Source organism: Anser anser (genome assembly GCF_964211835.1).
Source record: "Anser anser genome assembly, chromosome: Z".
NCBI classification, from domain to species: domain Eukaryota; kingdom Metazoa; phylum Chordata; class Aves; order Anseriformes; family Anatidae; genus Anser; species Anser anser.
Genome location: NC_139723.1, coordinates 20,333,965 through 20,353,944, shown reverse-complemented (window position 1 = coordinate 20,353,944; position 19,980 = coordinate 20,333,965). Strand labels below are relative to the sequence as shown.

At 37.8% G+C, this 19,980-nt stretch overlaps 1 protein-coding gene across 9 annotated transcripts in view; it reads right to left on the bottom strand.

Moving 5' to 3' along the window:
• PRR16 (proline rich 16) overlaps positions 1 to 19,980 on the bottom strand; it is a 179,624-nt gene that overhangs the window by 20,016 nt on the left and 139,628 nt on the right. For 2 of the 9 annotated variants that reach the window (XR_014576814.1, XR_014576815.1), the window contains exon 3: positions 6,072 to 6,184. The exons of 5 other annotated variants lie outside the window; for them this stretch is intronic. The gene's annotated coding sequence lies outside the window, so the exon portion shown is untranslated. Of the gene's footprint in view, positions 1 to 393; positions 2,499 to 6,071; positions 6,185 to 19,980 lie in introns of those variants that run through there. 2 more of the 9 variants (XR_014576818.1, XR_014576819.1) reach the window with 2 other exon arrangements.

Genomic DNA, 19,980 nt, shown 5'->3' with positions numbered 1-19,980 from the left:
AGCAATTATTTGGGCAGTTCACAAAAGGCATTAAGTCATTTTGAAGGACTTCCTTGAAGTTGAAACAAGAATAAAAGCTCTGGATCTATTTATTTAACTCAGTTAGTAAGATATATAAGAAAGTCTGCTGCAAAACTTTGATTCCAAACAGAGTGGTGGTACGTGCTCTGGGCTATGTGGATTGGAATTATGTTTCAAATGTTAAACCTATTTTGTTCCCACTGAGTTGGCTAAGGTCCTCTCCAATGCTTTTTTTTTTTTTTTTTTCCAAGTCACAGTTCAAACTAAAAGAGTTTGTAGCAAAATAAGTCACAGATGGTCCTCTGTACATTTGAAACATCTCTTCAAGCATTTCCTCCTCTACACATAACAGAAGGCCAAAATCACTGTTAATTGTTTTTTTTCAAGTAGGATGTGCTTTCCATCTGTCTTGGTACACAGCAAAGACACTTGGCTTTGCTTTCTGGAATTGATACAGCCAGAAATGGCTTGCTCTTCCTAAGGCAGTCAAAATTATTAGAAGTAATTAATGATGAATAAGGATTCCCAAATCTTGTTAAGTCTATGCTTACAAAAACAAGTTATATGAATAAACTTCAGATTTAATTTACTGTATTTTGTACCACTTTTTTTTTTTAAAATCATATCTTATGGTCTCTTAACTTTCACTTTCTATATTTGAAACTAAGTAAATTCTCACCTGTATAATCCCACACACAAATGGCTTAACACAAACCTGTTTGCTGCCATGACCTTGCAAGGGAAGGTGATCTTTTAAGAGTAACTGGAAATCATTGTTTTGACACTTCTGCAAATGCTCTGAGAGGTTTCTGTATGTCCCTGGTTACTTCCAGTGTTCCTCTTTGAATATAATGAAGAGGTAAGAATGGTAAGAATCAGCAGCAATACAAGAAATAAAACTGAAAAAGATGTGAGACACCCAGAAGCTTTGTTGGTCACCTGTGTCAGAGCCCAGAAGAGCCTGGAGGGCATTGTCTATCTTACCTACCAGAAAGGAAAAGAAAAATCACTGAAAAATTGATGCTTTTTGACTTCTCAGATTTATACTCTTTTCCTGTATTCATTCCTTCATTTTAATACTAAAATTTCAGAAAAATAAGCATGAGTATTAGTTTAGACCGTACAACAGTGTCCATCTAAGGCAACGACCATGTTATCAGCAGTTCAAAAGACAATCTTAGTTACAGTGTGTTAGCTTTCACAAGCAACAGAATTACCCAACATATATGACATTTTTGTATGAAATATGACAATGGGACAAATTAAATGTCTTTGGTGAAAAACAGCAATTTGGTCAGTACACCAAAACTAGATAAAGGAATTTACATAGCGGGTTTTCAGCTGCCCTGACAGTGCAGTAAGCCATACAGAAGGAAAAAAAAATAATAATAATAATAAAATGATATGCAGTAACAAACAAACAAACAAAAAGTAAATTCAGTCATCAGATTATTATTTATTTTAATTAACCCTCGGGAAGTCTTTTGTAGAGAACGGACATTTGCTCAGGAGTTGGCAGGGCTGATAGATAAGGCTTTAAACTAGAGTCGAAGGGGGAAGGGGATAAAACCAGGCATACTGGTGATGAGCTAAGGCATGGTGCGCTAGAATCAGAGGGACTGTGTGCTAGTGAGGCCCTTCGGTTAGCTCCACAAGGTGCTGCGTGTAGGGAGGCACATTTGAAGCGCTTCTACACAAACGCACGCAGTATGAGGAATAAAATGGATGAGCTAGAAGTCTTGGCCCAGTCCCACAGCTACATCATAGGCATAAACGAAACCTGGTGGGATGAGTCCTGTGGCTGGTGTGTTGCAATAGATGGTTACAGGCTCTTCAGGAGGGACAGGCAGGGTAGGCGAGGTGGTGGGGTGGCGATGTATGTGAAGCATGGGCTGGACTGTGTGGAATTTCAAGTTGGCGATGGCAAAGTTGAGAACCTCTGGGTAAGGATTAAGGGATGAACAAATAAAGGGGATGTTGTTGTAGGAGTCTACCACAGACCACCTGGCCAGGACGACAACGCCAATGAATTATTCTTTGCAGAACTAAGAGATGCCTCGAGATCGACTCCCCTTGTCCTTATGGGGGATTTCAACTTGCCAGACGTCAACTGGGATCACCACACGGCTGACATGAGCAAGTCCAGGAGGTTCATAAACCACGTAGATGATAACTTCTTGGTGCAGGTGCTAAGGGAGCCAACTAGGAAAGGTGTCCTCCTAGATCTGTTTCTGGAGAACAGAGAGGGTCTTGTGGGAGACGTGGCAATTGGCGGCCGTCTCAGTCATAGTGACCATGAAGTGGTTGAGTTTAGAATTTATGGTGACAGAAGGAAAACAGCCACCAAAACTTCAGCCCTGGATATGGGGAAAGCAGACTTCAGGCTGCTCAGGGAACTAGTCAGCAAGGTCCCCTGGGAAACTGCTTTTGAAGGCATTGGCGTCCATCAGTGCTGGTCAGTCTTTAAGCACTGCCTCCTAAAAGCACAAGATCAGAAAATTCCAAAATATTGGAAGTCAGGCAGGTGGGGCAGAAGGCCGGCCTGGCTGACCAGGGATCTTCTACCTCAGCTTAGGTGAAAAAAGAAAGTGTACGGCTGCTGGAAGGAGGGTCAGGCGATGAGGAAGGAATATAGGGATGCTGTTTGTGTTTGTAGAGAGGAAATTTGTGTGGCCAAAGCCCAACTAGAGTTGAAGCTGGCCATGTCTGTGGGAGACAATAAAAAAGTTTTTTTTAGATATGTGAACAGAAAAAGAACCAAAGGAAACATAGGTCTGCTACTAGATGGGGAGGGTCTCCTCACAGACAATGACATAGGCAAAGCAGAGACGTTTAATGCCTTCTTTGCCTCTGTCTTCAACACTGATGATGGGCTTCGGGACCCAGGGTGCCCTGAGCTGGAGGACCATGATAGCGGGAATAACAAACTCCCAACCAACCCTGAACGTGTGTGGGATTTGTTGCTCCACTTAGATCCATACAAGTCCATGGGTCCAGATGGGATTCATCCCAGAGTGCTTAAAGAGCTGGCTGATGTCATCGTGGGACCTCTCTCAATTATTTTTCAACGATCTTGGGAATCTGGAGAGGTCCCAGTGGACTGGAAGCTGGCAAACGTGCCAATTTTCAAGAAGGGTAAGAAAGAAGACCCTAGCAATTACAGGCCTGTCAGTCTCACGTCAGTGCCTGGTGAAATTATGGAGAAGATGATCCCTGAAGTTATTGAAGTGCTCCTGGGGGACAATGCAGTCATTGGTCCCAGCCAACATGGGTTCATGAGGGGTAGGTCCTGCCTAACAAATTTGATTTCCTTTTATGATAAGATCACCCATCTAGTCGATCAAGGGAAAACAGCTGATGTGATCTTTCTGGACTTCAGCAAAGCTTTTGACACGGTTTCCCATAGGATCCTACTGGACAAAATGTCCAGCATACAACTTAACAAAAACATCATACGATGGGTGAGCAATTGGCTGACGGGCAGGGCTCAAAGGGTTATGGTAAATGGGGCCACATCTGGCTGGCGGATGGTCACTAGTGGGGTCCCTCAAGGCTCCATTTTAGGGTCAGTCCTCTTCAATGTTTTTATAAATGATTTGGATGTAGGACTAGAAGGTGTTTTGAGCAAATTTGCCAACAACACCAAACTTGGAGGAGTTGTGGACTCGAATGAGGGTGGAAAGGCCTTGCAGAGAGATCTGGACAGATTGGAGAGCTGGGCTATCACCAACCACATGAAGTTTAACAAAAGCAAGTGCCGGGTCCTGCACCTGCGATGGGGCAACCCTGGCTATACGTACAGACTGGGCAACAAGATGCTGGAGAGCAGCCCCGCAGAAAGGGATCTGGGGGTTGTGGTTGACAGCAAGTTGAATATGAGCCAGCAGTGTGCCCTGGCAGCCAGGAGGGCCAACCGTACCCTGGGATGCATCAAGCACGGCATTGCTAGTCGGTCGAGGGAAGTGATTGTCCTGCTCTACTCTGCGCTGGTGCGGCCTCACCTCAAGTACTGTGTGCAGTTCTGGGCACCACAGTACAAAAAGAACACTAAACTGTTGGAGAGTGTCCAGAGGAGGGCGACGAAGATGGTGAAGGGCCTAGAGGAGAAGACGTATGAGGAGCGGCTGAGGTCACTGGGCCTGTTCAGCCTGGAGAAGAGGAGGCTGAGGGGGGACCTCATCGCACTCTACAACTTCCTTGCGAGGGGGAGTGGAGGGGCAGGGGACCTATTCTCCATAAACACCAGTGATAGGACCCGCGGGAACAATATTAAGCTGAGGCAGGGGAAGTTTAGGCTGGACATCAGGAAGAGTTTCTTCACCGAGAGGGTGGTTGCACACTGGAAGAGGCTCCCCAGTGAACTATTTACTGCACCAAGCCTGTCTGAAATTAAGAAGCGATTGGACTGTGCAATCAGTCACATGGTCTAAACTTTTGGGTAGACCTGTGCAGTGCCAGGAGTTGGACTTGATGATCCTTATGGGTCCCTTCCAACTCGGGATATTCTATGATTCTATGATTCTATGACATGATTTTAGACATAATTGAGCAGAGCCTGGTGAAGACAACATGTACCCTCTGTTAAGCACTGTGTGACAAAACAATGCACACAGGAGCAAAAGAGGAAGTAAAAACTCCTGAATCCATAATTTGAATTGCAAATTCAAATAGTTGAAAATCAGCTCTGCTCCAGTCACAATGCACCCTGTTTTGTTTCTTTACTGGAGCAAAGAATTCTGCTGTGGATTAATGGAGAGGTGAAGTACTTCATTCGGAATTCTTACTAACTAAAATAATACTGAAAAATAAAATGTATTTTATGTCACTTGCAAACCGAACAGAAGATGCTGGAACTTTTGCTAGATGAAATTTTCTTCTAAAATCAGTGATGAAAAATGTATTCTTCCTTAATATCACTTTTATTTTTTAAAGTTATTTAAAGGCATTTTAACTCTTAATGCCTAAAAGAGCCCTAATCAAGAGCAATTCAAAAGCTTTCAAATGAAGAAAACTAGAAGAGCTTGCTTTTATTTCTAGTATTTGTATTTCATAGCCAAAACTGTGTCCTGGGACAATAAACTGGGATAATAAACTGAATCATCTGTATCAGTAATTATATGTACTTACTAACCACTTACAAAGAAATACTAAACTTAGAAAGTACATTCTCTAGATCAGAAACAAGGCATTGATACAACATTAAGAGTAAAGATTCACCTTTGTAAACTGTTTTACCTGTCTCATAGTTATTTTCCAACTAGAAAACAAGGCTACAGAAAGACTGGAAGAAATATAAAAAGCTCCTAGTAGTGTGGGTATATAAATTGTAGAAGTAATCACAAATGAAAATTAGTATGACTGAAAGTTCATTGCTGATGTAACAAAATCTTCATGTGCCATGTCAAACCTGCAAGGTATGTAATGGACAAATGACAAGCTGACAGCTCACTTCAGAAAAGGTTTTTTCTACAATGCCAGAATCCATTTTGAGTGAAGTCTTCCACTCCTCCCACCAACACAGCCTGTGCACTGAATGCTAAATTGCTAGCTGCATCCTCCTGAAATCTTCTATTAAATGTCTTACTATAAATGAGATATTATTTTTCTCTGAGAACCAGATCCAAGATTATTTTAGGGAATGTCTAAATATATTCCAGCAGAGAGCAGGAGGAAAGACACTCAGTTACTGTAATGAGCAGCAGGTAAACGAGTCATCACATACACTTAGGAGTATAGCTTTCCCTTGATGGATGGGGTGGTAAGAGGGAGGAAGTTGGAAAGATTCAGAAGACTTCACCCCTTTGTAGGTAGGGAAAAAACAGCTTCTGGTGAGGGATCCAGGCAGTGAGGACAGCATTTGGTCAGGTTTTTGCTTGATGAAGTTCTAGTGAAGTGTTCAAGACCTAGCACAAAGAATGACCTGGCTTATGGTCACACTTGCAGAAGCAGCAGCTCAGTGCCTAGGGGAGCCCCAACATGGAAGTCTGGGCAAGCAAGAGGCTTTAGATGTGATGCCCCAAAACAGAGTGCCCATGACAGAGCAGTCATACCTGTCAGACTGAAGAGGATATGCACTCTGTGGAGGCTGTACAGGAGAAGCGCACTCCATCCTCCAGGATGCAGCAGATGAAATAAGAATACTGTCTTCTCAGTGCAGCACCTACTGCATTTCCAGAACAGAAATTATTATTATTAATAATAATAAATAACAATTTTCCCAGCACTCACTCCTCCCTTGCAGTGCCTTCATCTACCAAGATTTTGAACAAACTAGAGGCTCAGCCATGAGCAGCTGAAGCCACACTGCTCAGTACAGAAACAGGGTATGCTTCAGACTCAAGGGAAGGTGAGGGTTCAAAATGCCTCAGGCAGAAGAAGCAACTTAATTTGGATTTCTCTTACCTTTCATAACAGAGGGCAAAGGAAAGGCAGTCTACAGACACCATCTCCTCCAGCAATTTGTAAATCTAGCACATCTGTCCCATGCTTCATTTATGAGTGAATGAAATAAAACAATTGGATTTGTGTCAGCTAGAATAACTAAATGCTGAACAGAAGGACAGATTTCAGTTTTTCATTTCAGCCACACAGATAAGCAATCACATTTTACTTTCAGTGGGAGTCAAAATACACTGGTCTTCCTTCCAGAGTTACAATTAAACAGATGGATACAAATGGAACGCTTTGGACCCTGCTGGCTTCCACTGCTTAGAATAATGTTACCTAATCATGACCTCAGATGGTGAGGACAGTGGTAAAGTAAAATTACTACCTTTCCTTTTCCTTTTAATGACTTGGACTCTTAAGACTGTGCTGTGTTAGCTAGATTTATCATGTTTCTAATTTTATTTGAAATGTAGCAATAGAGCTACAGATAGCAATGAAAAAAATTGAAGCTTCTATCTTGCCTGTCAGCTGAACTCAAACTATACCCTTTTTAATAAAGGGAATTATCGTGTATGCAAGGATTTTCTAGAGTAGAGATTAGAGGTGCATAATTCTTTCCATGTATAATCCTTCCTCCTTTATCCCATGAAAAGCTCCCCTAAATAGGAAAGTTCAAAAAGGGCAAACTGATTAAGAGTTAGCTGAAAGCTCCACTAACTGCTAAGAATTCGTCAATAGCATCCAAAATGTGGTTTCTGTTTAAGAGGTTTAAATTGAAACACAAGTCTTCTGCTGTTCAGATATGAATTCCCTAATAAATCTATGTGTAGAAGCAATTAGCAAGTTTCATCTTATCGCAGCTGTCAAATAATAATACAAAAAATATGTAGGGTGATGGTATCTTTGATTTCTGTTTATTTATTTATTTATTTATTTATTTATTCCTTTAAAAGTAGGCAGTCAGAAAAAAGAGTAATGTAAAAATTGGGAAAGATCATAGTCTTGAACTTGTTCAAGGTAATACCCCAAACTTATATGTGTATTATAAATATAAGGCTAAATAGATTAAAAAACAAAACAAACAAACAAAAAACCCACATACTTTTTTGTTCAACAGTATTTTAAAATAATGGCCTGTCAATGAGAAGGAATTATAAGGAACATCCAATGAAGTTTTTTATGTTATCTCTATTACATAAAATGGAATTCCTAATGCTGGATTAGTCAATGCACTAATCACTATTAGAAATATTTTAATTTCTCATTTAATTTTTTAGCAATTCAGAAACCTATTTTCAAAAGCCCCCTAACTTTACAAGGTTTCATTAAATTTAAAATTGACCTTATATTCAGAAGCTATGCTTATTCATTAGTATCCAACACTGGCTGCCTTTGGGTACTTATAAAAATGCCTGGGAACTTACAAAATCTACTTCCAAACAAAAATCAATATAAATAGTCGCTGCTTGATTTGACACTCTTAAAGTAAACTTTTCATTTCATTTCTACTGTGACACCTTACTAGTGTTGAATTGAGCAGTTGTGATGGGGGCCATGGAAATAAAAAATACATTGATCACATAATTTAATCACACTTACTGCTGACTCAGTTCTGCTCCATGTGGTGTATTTCTTAAGGTTCAGTTGCACCTTTCAACAGAGACTGTAACACAGAAGCTTTGTGAAAGGCCATTGCATGTATATTTTCTTTACTCCACCATCGTACAAATGGTTATGCCTCACACTAGGTGGATGCTCAGCTGCAGATATATATAAGCCCTGCAACTTGGCTGGGAGCATAGTCTGCACCATAAGCGGGCTATCTGCACCAGCACCAAACCAAACCAACTGTAACCCTGTGGCAGAGGCAGTGACAGCTCGAGTCCTTTCAACCAGCATTCTGAGAGCACCAAAGGATAAAACTCCTTTCTCTTAGAACATACCCTAGTGCACATCTATACCCACCACTTTTGGTTACACACATGATGACTGATGGGAATATAGTGTCCCTAAACCAACAGCATCTTGTGTCTTCCTAGTGAGTCTCAGTTTCTCCAAGGCCTGGGGGACCAATAGGCGGTGTACAGCACAGACTACAGTACATGTGTTTCCTTAGGAAAATTATTGTCTGTAAAATGCCAACATATAAAAATGAGTTCTGGTTTGCCATTTTATTTCTACTGGTATTTACTGAAGTACTTTTGTCAGGACACTGTTTTTAACACAGATAAAATGTGTTCTTGCCACATGAGGCTTCCTATTTTTTTTTTGTGAAGAATGGAAATTTTCTCTCCATAGAAATGGATGGTGATATTCTTAAAACCCTGCTTACCTGCTGATCTTTTCTGCCTCTGTTCCATGGTAACCTACAGTGACCAAGAAGCTCTCCAATATTTCTTATCATCTCCTAAAGAAAAAGTGATTCAGACACTGCTAATGAACATTTGCATATGGATGAGCCTATGAAATTTCTTCATTTCTATCCTCTTAATCTCCCTGCTTACTTCCATAGGCATTTACTACGCTAGCATTAGAAAGAATTAATCTAAAGTTATCTATTATATGTCTTTATTGGCATATATTGTGTGTAAACTTATCACAGACTAGTAGTGATCATACAAGTGATAACCTTAGAGTATGGAGGTCCTGTCATGAAAACCAGAAATTTAGGTAATGTAAAAAATAAACCAGATTTATTAAAACAAATGGGATTTCTCCCGCTTTCTTTTTGCTTGTTATCCAGCTTCCTAGCATTCATATCAATCACTAAACAGTGCTCTCTTTCATTTCTTAATCATGCTATTTGTGTATTTTCCATTCCTTCTTGGTCCTCTGCTCTTACAGTTCAATGCCCATTGACTGTTCCAACAAAGCTTCAGAGAGAAGGGTATGTTCCCCTGTCTATGACAAACATGCACCTTCTCCTACAGTTCCACTTACTAATTACTTACAAAATGAAAACAGTCACCTGTTAAAAAAAAGTCACATTTTGTACCCACTGCACAAATCAAATAGAGGGTGAGAACGTGTTAAATAATGTATTGTATAATTTATTTATACAATTTCTAAATACAACTCACTGCAAATGAATGAAATATATGGACTGATATTTAACCCAATGTCTAGTGAAGGATTGATTTGTAACAAGATTTACAGTACTTTTAAGAGATATATTTTATTTATCCACTGATTAGTTATTTATCATTTCATTATCAGTAAAACCTGTTGAATGCAGAACTCACTATTACACTGATGTATTTTGAACATAATATGAAGATCATGTAAGACTTTTTCAAATCAAATAATAAAATGATTATATTTGTTTAAGCCCTCTTCCTGGACTGCGTATCAAAGTAGCTACTAGCCACCTTGAAAGCTCCTATGAATTGTACGCGTATTTAGACAATATGCCTTTCATTTTATCTGCCGTGATTTCTGTAAATTTCAACTAGCCAAAGTGCCAGAAACGTCTGAAGGTAAGAATTTGTAGATCATATATGATTTGATAAAGATTACATATTAACATGCTTCTAGTCCAATGCAAATTTTATAAATTATGACATTGCAGCAACAACAAAAAATCTATGTTTTCCTACATTTGACCATTTAAAAAAGAGGTATTTCAATACCAAAAAAAAATATTTATTTTTAATTTTACAATTCTGATCATACTTTGTGCATCATAACCTATTAGGATAGAAAATATATTGATCATACATATCAACATACAGGTTTGGGAAGAAAAATAATTTTAGGGAACACAAAATTAATATCCAGGATGAGAATTCCTAATGCTGAATTTCTGAAGAAATAAAATTATTTACACACTCTCAACTTAAGTTCCTAAGACGCAAGAAAGTATATGAATATAAAGTATTGCATTATGGCCTCAGTGTAACTTTTATAGGCAGGGATAAGATGCCAGTCAACTGATGGTGTAATCTACAATTTATGTTCCTTCTTTTTTTTTTTTTTAATTTTAATTTTTATTTATTTTCTAGACATACCTGAATTTCTCCAAATCTTATTAAGATTTCTGGTAGTGATGAAACCCAAAACTACTAGTTTATCTTAGAAGGGTCCTTCAAAGTTCCTCTAGTTCTATCCAACGGACTACAAGAAAGAGCTAGTGGCACAGATGCCTAGAACACAACACAAGTACAAGGTTCAACATTACTATCCTGAAGATCCCTGTGTTTAGTGGCTAGTGGAGATGCCCTTACTTAACAAAAGCTGCAAGTTGCAACCTTACTTTTATATATACACAAACACACATACATATATATATACGCAAAAGCACTTTGAGTGACTTGGCCCATCTGACATTCTTAATAACTGGGATCCAGAAAACATTCCTCCAATGGATTTCCTTGTGAGCACACTTTCTCCTAGTAAAAACTGACCAGGTCAGGTCCACTCAAAGATTATCCTCTTTTCCTGTTGAAAAGCATTCAGAGCAGTAGGCAGATAGCAGAGAGTGGGAGGGTAGAGAAGAGAGGATGGAATAGATGGAAACAGATTTTAAAGTCTTAATCTAGTAGTAAGAAATGCAATTTTCATTTCCCTTGTGTGACTGGATTTTAACCCCTGTCATCTATTTACAAGAGCAAAATGATCAATTACTCTTTAGTGTGGGATTTTCCTCATTTCTTTTGCTGGCACTATGCAATTTTTGCAGAAAATAATGCATGAGTCATTGAGGAAGAGAGAGCATGAATGCAACTAATGATTCACTATAGGTGATGGAAGGATTCCGATGAAAGAGGATTATAAACAAAGAAATAAATTTTGTACTAAAAACAGACTTGCTCCCTTCTCATTTCTATTCTGATACTGTGCTATCCAAAAGGATTTTGACAGCTACCCTAGGGCACTAAGCAGAGAAATTATAAGCAAAAATGCTCCCTCAGGACCTGAAATAGGATAAAGTTTTCAGGTGGATCTGGAAGACTCTTCCTTAAAACTGAGTATGCTTCAAATACCACAGGTCTTTGAATTTTAAATATTAAGTTTCAGTAGGGCTCCTGGAATAAGGGAACATATAGAAAAATGGCATAGTGTGAGACTGGATAAAAATGAAAATGGATTTTAATAAATCTCTCCTTGTATATCCCTCCAGACTTGCTCTATGTTCAGCCTTTCTGGTGACTTCATAGTATTCAACAACCCTTAAAGAGTCTTTTTGAGTCTTTTTTTTTTCTTTTTTTTTTTTTTTTTCCCAATAAATGGTTCTTCCTTGGAGACCACCAATGCAATAGCACTATATGTTTTCTACCCATTCCAAAATTTCTACTCCACATTGTCCAAATGTTTCATTCTGCAGCACCCTTTCCTCTTGTCCCTGGAGGCACAGTCTTTCCTCGTTCTCTGCTGTACCTACAGTACCTGCACAGTGCCCCAAAAGTAAAATACAGACAGACAGAGAAGCTATACCAGCTGTCACACAAACCCACAAAATGCCCTAACAGTCACTGCAATTTACCCCACAAAACTAAACAGGACAACTCAGCAGTCTCATTATTGAGTTTAAACCCAAGTCATCCATAGCACTGCTTCCTCATTTTGCATTCTTCTTGCCTGCTTTAGAGTGGTAATTTCTCCAGCGTTTGCAAGACACGTGGAAGATACGCAGTTCTTGTACATGACAGACTTTTCTGAATATAGCAATATAAGATGGCAACTAATCTTCCCCTGCTGGATACTTTTCCTGGATCAACTGAACCGCTAACAAATAACTAAACAGACAGGTAAATAAACAAACACACTCTTACAGATGGCAGCAATAATCTTTGGCAGATAATCTTTGCCTCAGGTGTTTCTTTGGATAAGTTTTCCAGGTAACTGAACCCCTGAAAAAAGATTCTAGCTTAGGGAAGGAATCACAAAGTAGGCTTCATGTCAACCATGGCATGGCAGTATGAGAGTTGGGAAGCAATCGAGAATTTCACACAATTTCCACCTATTTGCTCTCATCTGTATATGTAAAGAGCCTGAGCTGCGGTTCATAGTCATTAATTCACAACTCACAACCTTTTATCTAACCTGAGCATTTTATGTTCTGGCTTTGGGATTATTTTATGCGCTTGTGTTTTTCACTCTGCAAGGCAAATAAGACTGGAAAGTAAATGAATACTTTCACAGGATATACCTATGGCATCTGCTATTACTTTAGAAATGAAATTACTATAATTTCAACCTGTAAAAAGAACACATAGAATCTCCATATTGTTCTTTTGCTCGTGGTATTCAAGACAACAATATTTGCTGGTGCTACTGGAAAGCAGTGGCAATATTTGGAAAGGAATTATAAGTGTCCAACATTTTTCAAAAATGTTTAATTGCTACTGAAACAAATGAACTCAGAAGTCACCAGCTAAAATGTGACTTTATTTGCTCCACAAATTTCCAACATAGGCAGATACAAAGGTCTGTTGTTTTTGTTTGTTTGCTTGTTTGTTTTTAAATGGACACATGACATTTTACTCTAAACTTGACTACTGATATGACAAAAATATAATCTGTCCAACTTTTATTAGTAATCTCAGAAAAGGAAATGTTTCTTATTGGCAAAAACTTAATCCAGAAAGAAAAAAAAAAGAAAAAAAGGCACCTTTTAAAACAAGTTACTTCCTAAGTAGTACCCATATCCCAGTCACTAACTCATTACATTACTGATGCTCTGCATTCAATGGGACAGTGCACTGTAAACATCTACCAATACTGGAGTAACAGAATACACATTTTTATGCCTATGTGTTAAGGAATTTGAAAGAAAGGCACGATTATTCCTGAAGACACTATTGTGTGGTAAAACTCAAGGAAATAAATGAATGTTAAATTATAATACCACTGATAACGTAATTAACTAAAACTAATGAAAATTCTGATGGTTATACTCTCTGCTCACACTGTAAACAACAGCACATATGGTGCAAATGATATAGCAGTACAGTGTTCTTCATTTCAATTGACAAAACAATAAAATTAAGAATGTACTTGGTGATGGGAGGACTGAGTCAACTAAGGAAAAAATTCAGTGAACTGCCTGAAGGAACAGACATACACTTAGACCAGATATCCCTAGAGCAGGAAAAAGAATTGTGCTAAACTTGACTTCAGATAACGCTCAGTGTTAAGAAAGACTGAAATAGTCTGCAATGAGGGAAATCCATAGAATCATAGAATGGTTGGATTGGAAGGGACCTTAAAGACCATACAGTTACAGCCCACCCTACCATGGGCTGGGACACCTCCCACTAGACCAGTTTGCCCAAACCTCCATCCAGCCTGGCCTTGAACACCCCCAGGGATGGGGCATCCACAGCTTCTCTGGGCAACCTGTTCCAGTGCCTCACCACCCTCTGAGTAAAAATTTTTTCATAATATCTAATCTAAATCTACCCTTTTTCAGTTTAAAAGCATTACTTCTTGTCCTATCACTACGTTACCATGAATTCTGACAAATTCAGACTCACAGAAATATAATACTTTCCACTTTTCAAGTAACTCAAGAAAGTGAAAATCAAACCATCCAGAACGACTGCATGCATGAGAGAATTCTAATATAGTTTTCTCCAGATTGCTAAATCTGAACTAGCTCAAGGCCTAAATATGCATTAATACCTACCTTTCACTGTACATTAATCTCTGAGCACAACCAGGCTTAACACATGGTTTAGAAATTAAATATTAACAATCTCAACCTTATGTCTTCTGTAGACAATTTCATGATTAAGCTACATATTTTTATCAGTATTTGTCTAGTACAACTCCACATGTTGATGGATGCTGTATAAGCAGTAACTTCTAAGCCAATTTCTTCAGATCATTTTAGTTACATCCAGCCAACAATTTGAGATAATAAAATCACAGAAAACCGTAACTGGAAAGAGTCCAGTGGATTCCAACCCAAAGCAAAGCAGACTTTACACTTAGACCAGGTTCCTCTGGGCCTTGTCCCAAAGAGTTTTTAATTTTTCCAGGGATCTATAACACACAGCACTCTGAGCATCTACCTCTAGTGCTTACAAGCACTCAGCATAAGAAATACCAATAAATACTTATGTTTTCTGATGCCTGAATAAATATCTCTTCAAAATCTTCAGATGTCTGGATATCATTAACTCAGTAATTACAAAATAAAAGAATGAATTGAAAAAGCAATCTGAAACAAACTTCCTGAGTCTACTGTCTTCCCCCCACCCAAAAAAAAAAGGATTTTGAACATAGTATGAAGGGGAAGGGAGAGGGTGAGGGGGATGTTTTCTACCCATCCTCCACGGTTTGTCTATCCACTGCTCACTATGCTGTTCTCCTTCCCTTCTATGGAAATTTTCTCCTTCCTTGGGTTATGAATTTAAACATAAATATTTAATTTGGGTTTAGAGAAAAAAAAAAAAAAAAAAGCAAATAACCACAAGCAGAAGTAATCTTTGCAAGCAGAAATATATTCCATAACAAAAATATGGCAAAAATAGTTTTCTTCACAATATCACAATATTATTTCCTACCAATTTATGTACAGCTTTAAATAGAAAGTTGGTCCTGAAACTGTTCTTGGAAATTTCTGTGGTGTAAGTCTATCCCCTTTATCACCACCAATTTTTGTGTACTACCACTTGGTAAGTCATTTTATTTTGGAGAAGAATCCATCACAGAACTACCAAAATAATTTTTGTCAGGAAAAAGCAGCAGGTCACCTTATGCATTTGCTGTTAGACGCCAGATCCTAGGAAGAGCTCACTGCCCAATGACTTTATGGTGAAATACAGAGTGCAGAACCCTTAATGGAGTTTCATGAGATACTTGCAAACTTCTGTGCTTCAAATTTAGGAACTATGCTGCAGGTTTAAGGTTTTCTTTAAACAGGAAAAGATTATTCACTTTGACATCTCTGTTTAGGAAATCTTTCTGTTAAAACAGACAGCATAGTAAAAACTTTAATATTCACATTTCAAATGCGTTGTCACAAATATTTTGAAATATGTTACTTGAAGGTAGCTAGTTTCAATAAATACTTAATTTATTATGTAAAATATTTAAAAACCTTACTACCACACTCCTCAACAGTAAAATTTGGTCCCCTTTTCCTAATTATTATGTAAGCTTTTCCATACAAAGCCTATAATGAATACATGCATTTTCAAAATATAATTGAATAATTGTCCTTGAGAAACCCTGGGTTTTAAAAATTGTACACTGGGACTTCTGTCACAAACAGAATGGAATAATCAGTTTATGTTCTTCTGATGTTGTCCTTCATCTTCACTGCAACTGTAAAAATGCAATTTTTTTAGTATTTTGCTCTACTGAAGATTAAATATTGCCCAACAGTACAATTTTGAATAGGATTCATTGTCGTTTCTAGATCTGGCAGAGGAAAGTTTTATATTAAGCCTCTGAAATTAAAAAAAAAAAAAAAGTAGGCATAAAAAATATTTAAAAGCAACACCTTTTTTAAAACAGTTTTAGTGAACAACTGATACGATGTACCATAACTTGAGGAAAAATGCAGTAATTAATCTTTGAGAGCTCAAAGGGACTTTTCCATCACATAGTAAAAGAGCTATGGAACTTGTTTTTTTGGGAAGCTGATGGTCTCATGGACCAAATTTTAATGGACCAAAACCACCATCCATACAAATGGTCATGCTTACTCTTGTGAAATTTGCCTGCCTCTGCCAGTGCTGAATTTGGTTACAGGTTTATAATAAACAGGTTGCCTTGAACTACAGGCTGAGCTATCTAACATAAAGGCAACTGCTTAAAACTTATGGCAGACTCTACAGTGGAAGGGACCTTCATGATGAAAGACAGTCATTAACCTCTCTGTCCAAAGTGTGATTAAAAATAGCAGGGCACAGTTATTTGAAGCTTCAAACCTTGGGCAACGTTTACTTCCGAGCAGAGTGAATATAAAATATTACTTATGGCACATAGACTAGCATGTAGATTTGAAATTGCAATTATTATATAATTAAATTACATTTTTAGTATGATTAATAGTGGGTCAACTGCAATTCCACTATGGTTGCACATTTAGGTGTGTAATATTTTGGAAAACAAAAACAAAACCACCACCAGCAACAACAACAAAATAATTATGGATTAATTTATCAACTTCCAACCTGGCACATTGTTTTTGTATATTGCTACATAGCAATTTCCAGGAAAAAAACAAAACAAAACAAAACAAACAACTTCCCTTCAACCAATTAAACTTAAAAAAGCAAATAATAATGTCATCTTTGTAAAATATTCATCTGATTTATTTGACATACGGTTTCACCTATGTCTAAAACATAAAATCTGTGATTATACCTGTGAGTATTTGCATTTTAGTAGTATGAATCCATTGTGAAAAAGGAAACATTAACACTCTTCACAGTTCTTTCTTGAGAGGTATTTTTGGGGAAAACAAACAAAGCAGTGAACAGTAGCCTCATAATAAACTTCCAGAATAAGTTTCTCTTTCTGGGAAGAACACCAAACAATGGTAACAGTAAATGCCTGAAGTTTCATAGGTAAGAAGGGACAGTTTTCTTCAGGATCATCAAAGCTGGGATAGCATGTTGGAAAAGTGACACAAATACAAACACAGAACATCTGGCATTTTTGGCCTTATTTCCTCTGGAAGTGCAAAAAGCAGCAGGATTTTACTCCCAGAATATTTACAGCTTTGAAAAATTCAAATCATGCATGTTATTTCACTGAATGTTGTCAGTTGTGCTATTTTAATTATCATAATGTGATTTTCTCTGTCTAATGAAAAGTAGAAATCTCAGCTCAACCAAATTGCATTCTTCGTTATCTGATACATATTTTGTGCTTACAGCTGTCTTGCAAGTAGCTTTCAAATGTTAAGTCCAACCAGCTAAGCAGACAAGCAGCTCCTGTTAAGTTTATATATTTGCCTGTTAACACAGAGTTTTTCAAAATACCATGGAACTGTCTAAGTTTCAGTTTCCCAGGGATTTGTGCTCCTAATTTTTACACAGACAGAGCTGCCACTAAATATAAACCTGAGAATACATGTGATACATTCATACATCTGGTCACTGGCACTATGAAAGAACCTTAGGATCAATACATCTTTCTGAAGTTTTTTTTCCCTGTAGAAAATGCCTGATGAATCTTTGTGATTGTTTACCTTTCTACTAGATTATTATAAAATTATTTAAATGGTATAAGATTTGTATACGGCTAATGTGATTTTAAGTCTAGAGTCAGATGCAAATCAGAAGCATTATATAAAAAATATATTTAAAAAATAATTTCATGTATTCTCACCATAGACAGTACATAGCCTCAAATATAGATGGAGTCTCAGTCCTATTTTGGACAATCTGGGTCATCTTGAAAAATGATTATTTATCCAGAATGGCCCAAACTTGAAAGTCAGGGAATAAAGTAATTTTAAAAAATAAATAAAAAAAAAAGATGAAAAGGAGAGTTTGTGATGGTTTAACTGGTGATTAACTGGTAAGAAACCATTGCAATGAGTGGAGTGTAATGTTTACAGACAGTATAGCCTATACAGGTTAGCATGAAAGAAAGCACTCAAACCAATGTGAAAATGAGAAATAACTGAACAAATTCCTGTGTCTTACCATTAGACCCTCAAAATAGAACAGTAGCTGAACAGATAGTAATGTCACTTAGCCTTGCTTCTAGCAGATCTCTAGAAATATAGGTATAAAATGCATGTAACCGTTCTGCAGAATCTGCTATATATCACTGCAACATCTGAGCATGTGGTGCAGAGGTTCTCTCAAAAAAATCCTCCTTTGCCTTTTAAGGTACACCTATGCTTTATACGTGTGTTGTGTGTGTAAATTAAAACCTACTCTTTCCACATCTATAATTTCCCAAGGAATATAACATGTCTTCACATATACGCAGATGTGTGTTCTACAGATTCATGTGCTCAGGAAGGCACATATGCTATACAGACTGTCTTCCATGAAGGCAAGAAAGATCTCCCCAAGGCAGTAAGGTTCCTCCTGCTGTTTTTTTTTTTTTTTTTTTTTTCACAGTTTGCCTGTGGAAAGTTCTGCAGTACATACAGAGTTGAATGTTCAATTCATACCTATGACTCAAAAGCTGGATACCCATTTATACCACTCTTCTGATGGCCGTGTGTTAGGAAGTATCAATATGAGATGCATTATTGACTGTAATCGTTGGTAAGTGCACCTTAGAAATAATCCTATAACCTGTCTCCTGGCATTGGAGGCTTGCTTTGGCCTGGTACGCTAGGTAAGCAGTCAGTTTCCCTGAAGTCCTCTGAACACAGTCTTCCTCAAACTGCAGTTACAATAAGTGGTTATGAAATGACTTCCATAATCTTAATAACCTGGCACATGCTCAATGTTGTAAGTAATTGCTGTAATTCGACTGATACACAAAGCAAGACTTTAAGAGAAATTATTGAATGGGTTTCAATTTTGCCAATTTACACCTCAACATGGCAGTGAATAGAAAGAACTATTAGCGATATCAGACTGCACCTGCATATATTTTTTTTTAATCTGAAGAAGCTACTGAGAGATATCAAATTTCTCTCCCCGCCCCCCCCCAGCCCCCCTGCTTCTTGTCTCCTTGTGTTTTCCATCAACTGTTTTGCCCAGTAGCTACATCATAAATGCATGATTCTAAAAATGTTTTCTGACATCTGTTTCCAATTCATCTTTTTTCATGCCCTTTTCAAGCTCCATATCCTATCATCAGTACAGTGGACCAGATTTATCCCTGATGCAACTAATATAGCTACTGGCTCTATGGATGGTTTTGGCCTTGTCTGTTCAGAGGGTTAATTTCTGTCTAAGCTATTTAAAATGACATTTCAATGCAATTTCCTCTTAACTGTCATGTTCTGTAAGATGCAACTGTAGTTCTCCTGTAATTTCCATTTTCTCCCAGGACCACATCTATGGCTTTTTACAAAGGTTACCTATTCTATGCTACACTTCTCTTATTTGAAATTCCAGCAATGGATTATTACCAGAAATATAGCAACATAATCACAGGTTTCCTTTTTCCAGGGAAAAGGAAACCTGTCATTCTATTTGTCACAAAAACTCAGAAGAAAAATTTTCCAGTCAGCCACATGGACTTACAGGTATTGTAGGCATACAAACAAACAAACAAAAAACAACAGCAAACATATGAAGCTGTGCTTCATTTGCTAAAGCAAATGTTCTCTGCCCATTCCTTATGTGTTCAAAAGAAAAACAACAAATGATACTTTGTCATCCCATATACAAAGTGTCCTTCAGGAAAGAAATTTTGTGAAGAAGCCACTTGCATATCACCTGTAAAACTAATCTAAACTGGGATGTCAGACATTGATGAAGCTATCAGAATACCCTCTAGCTGGGCTTTCTCCTTCTGTATACTTCGTTCACCTACTGTTCTTCACCTCTACCCCCCGCCCCCCCCAACCTCCCACTTCACTGGGAGTCATTCTTTTCCTGGCCTCTTTATCTTTCTTATTCATCCTGTTGTCCTGGTTCCAGTTAGGACAGAGTTAAGTAGCTCATAGTAGCTGGTAGGGTGCTATGTTTTGGATTA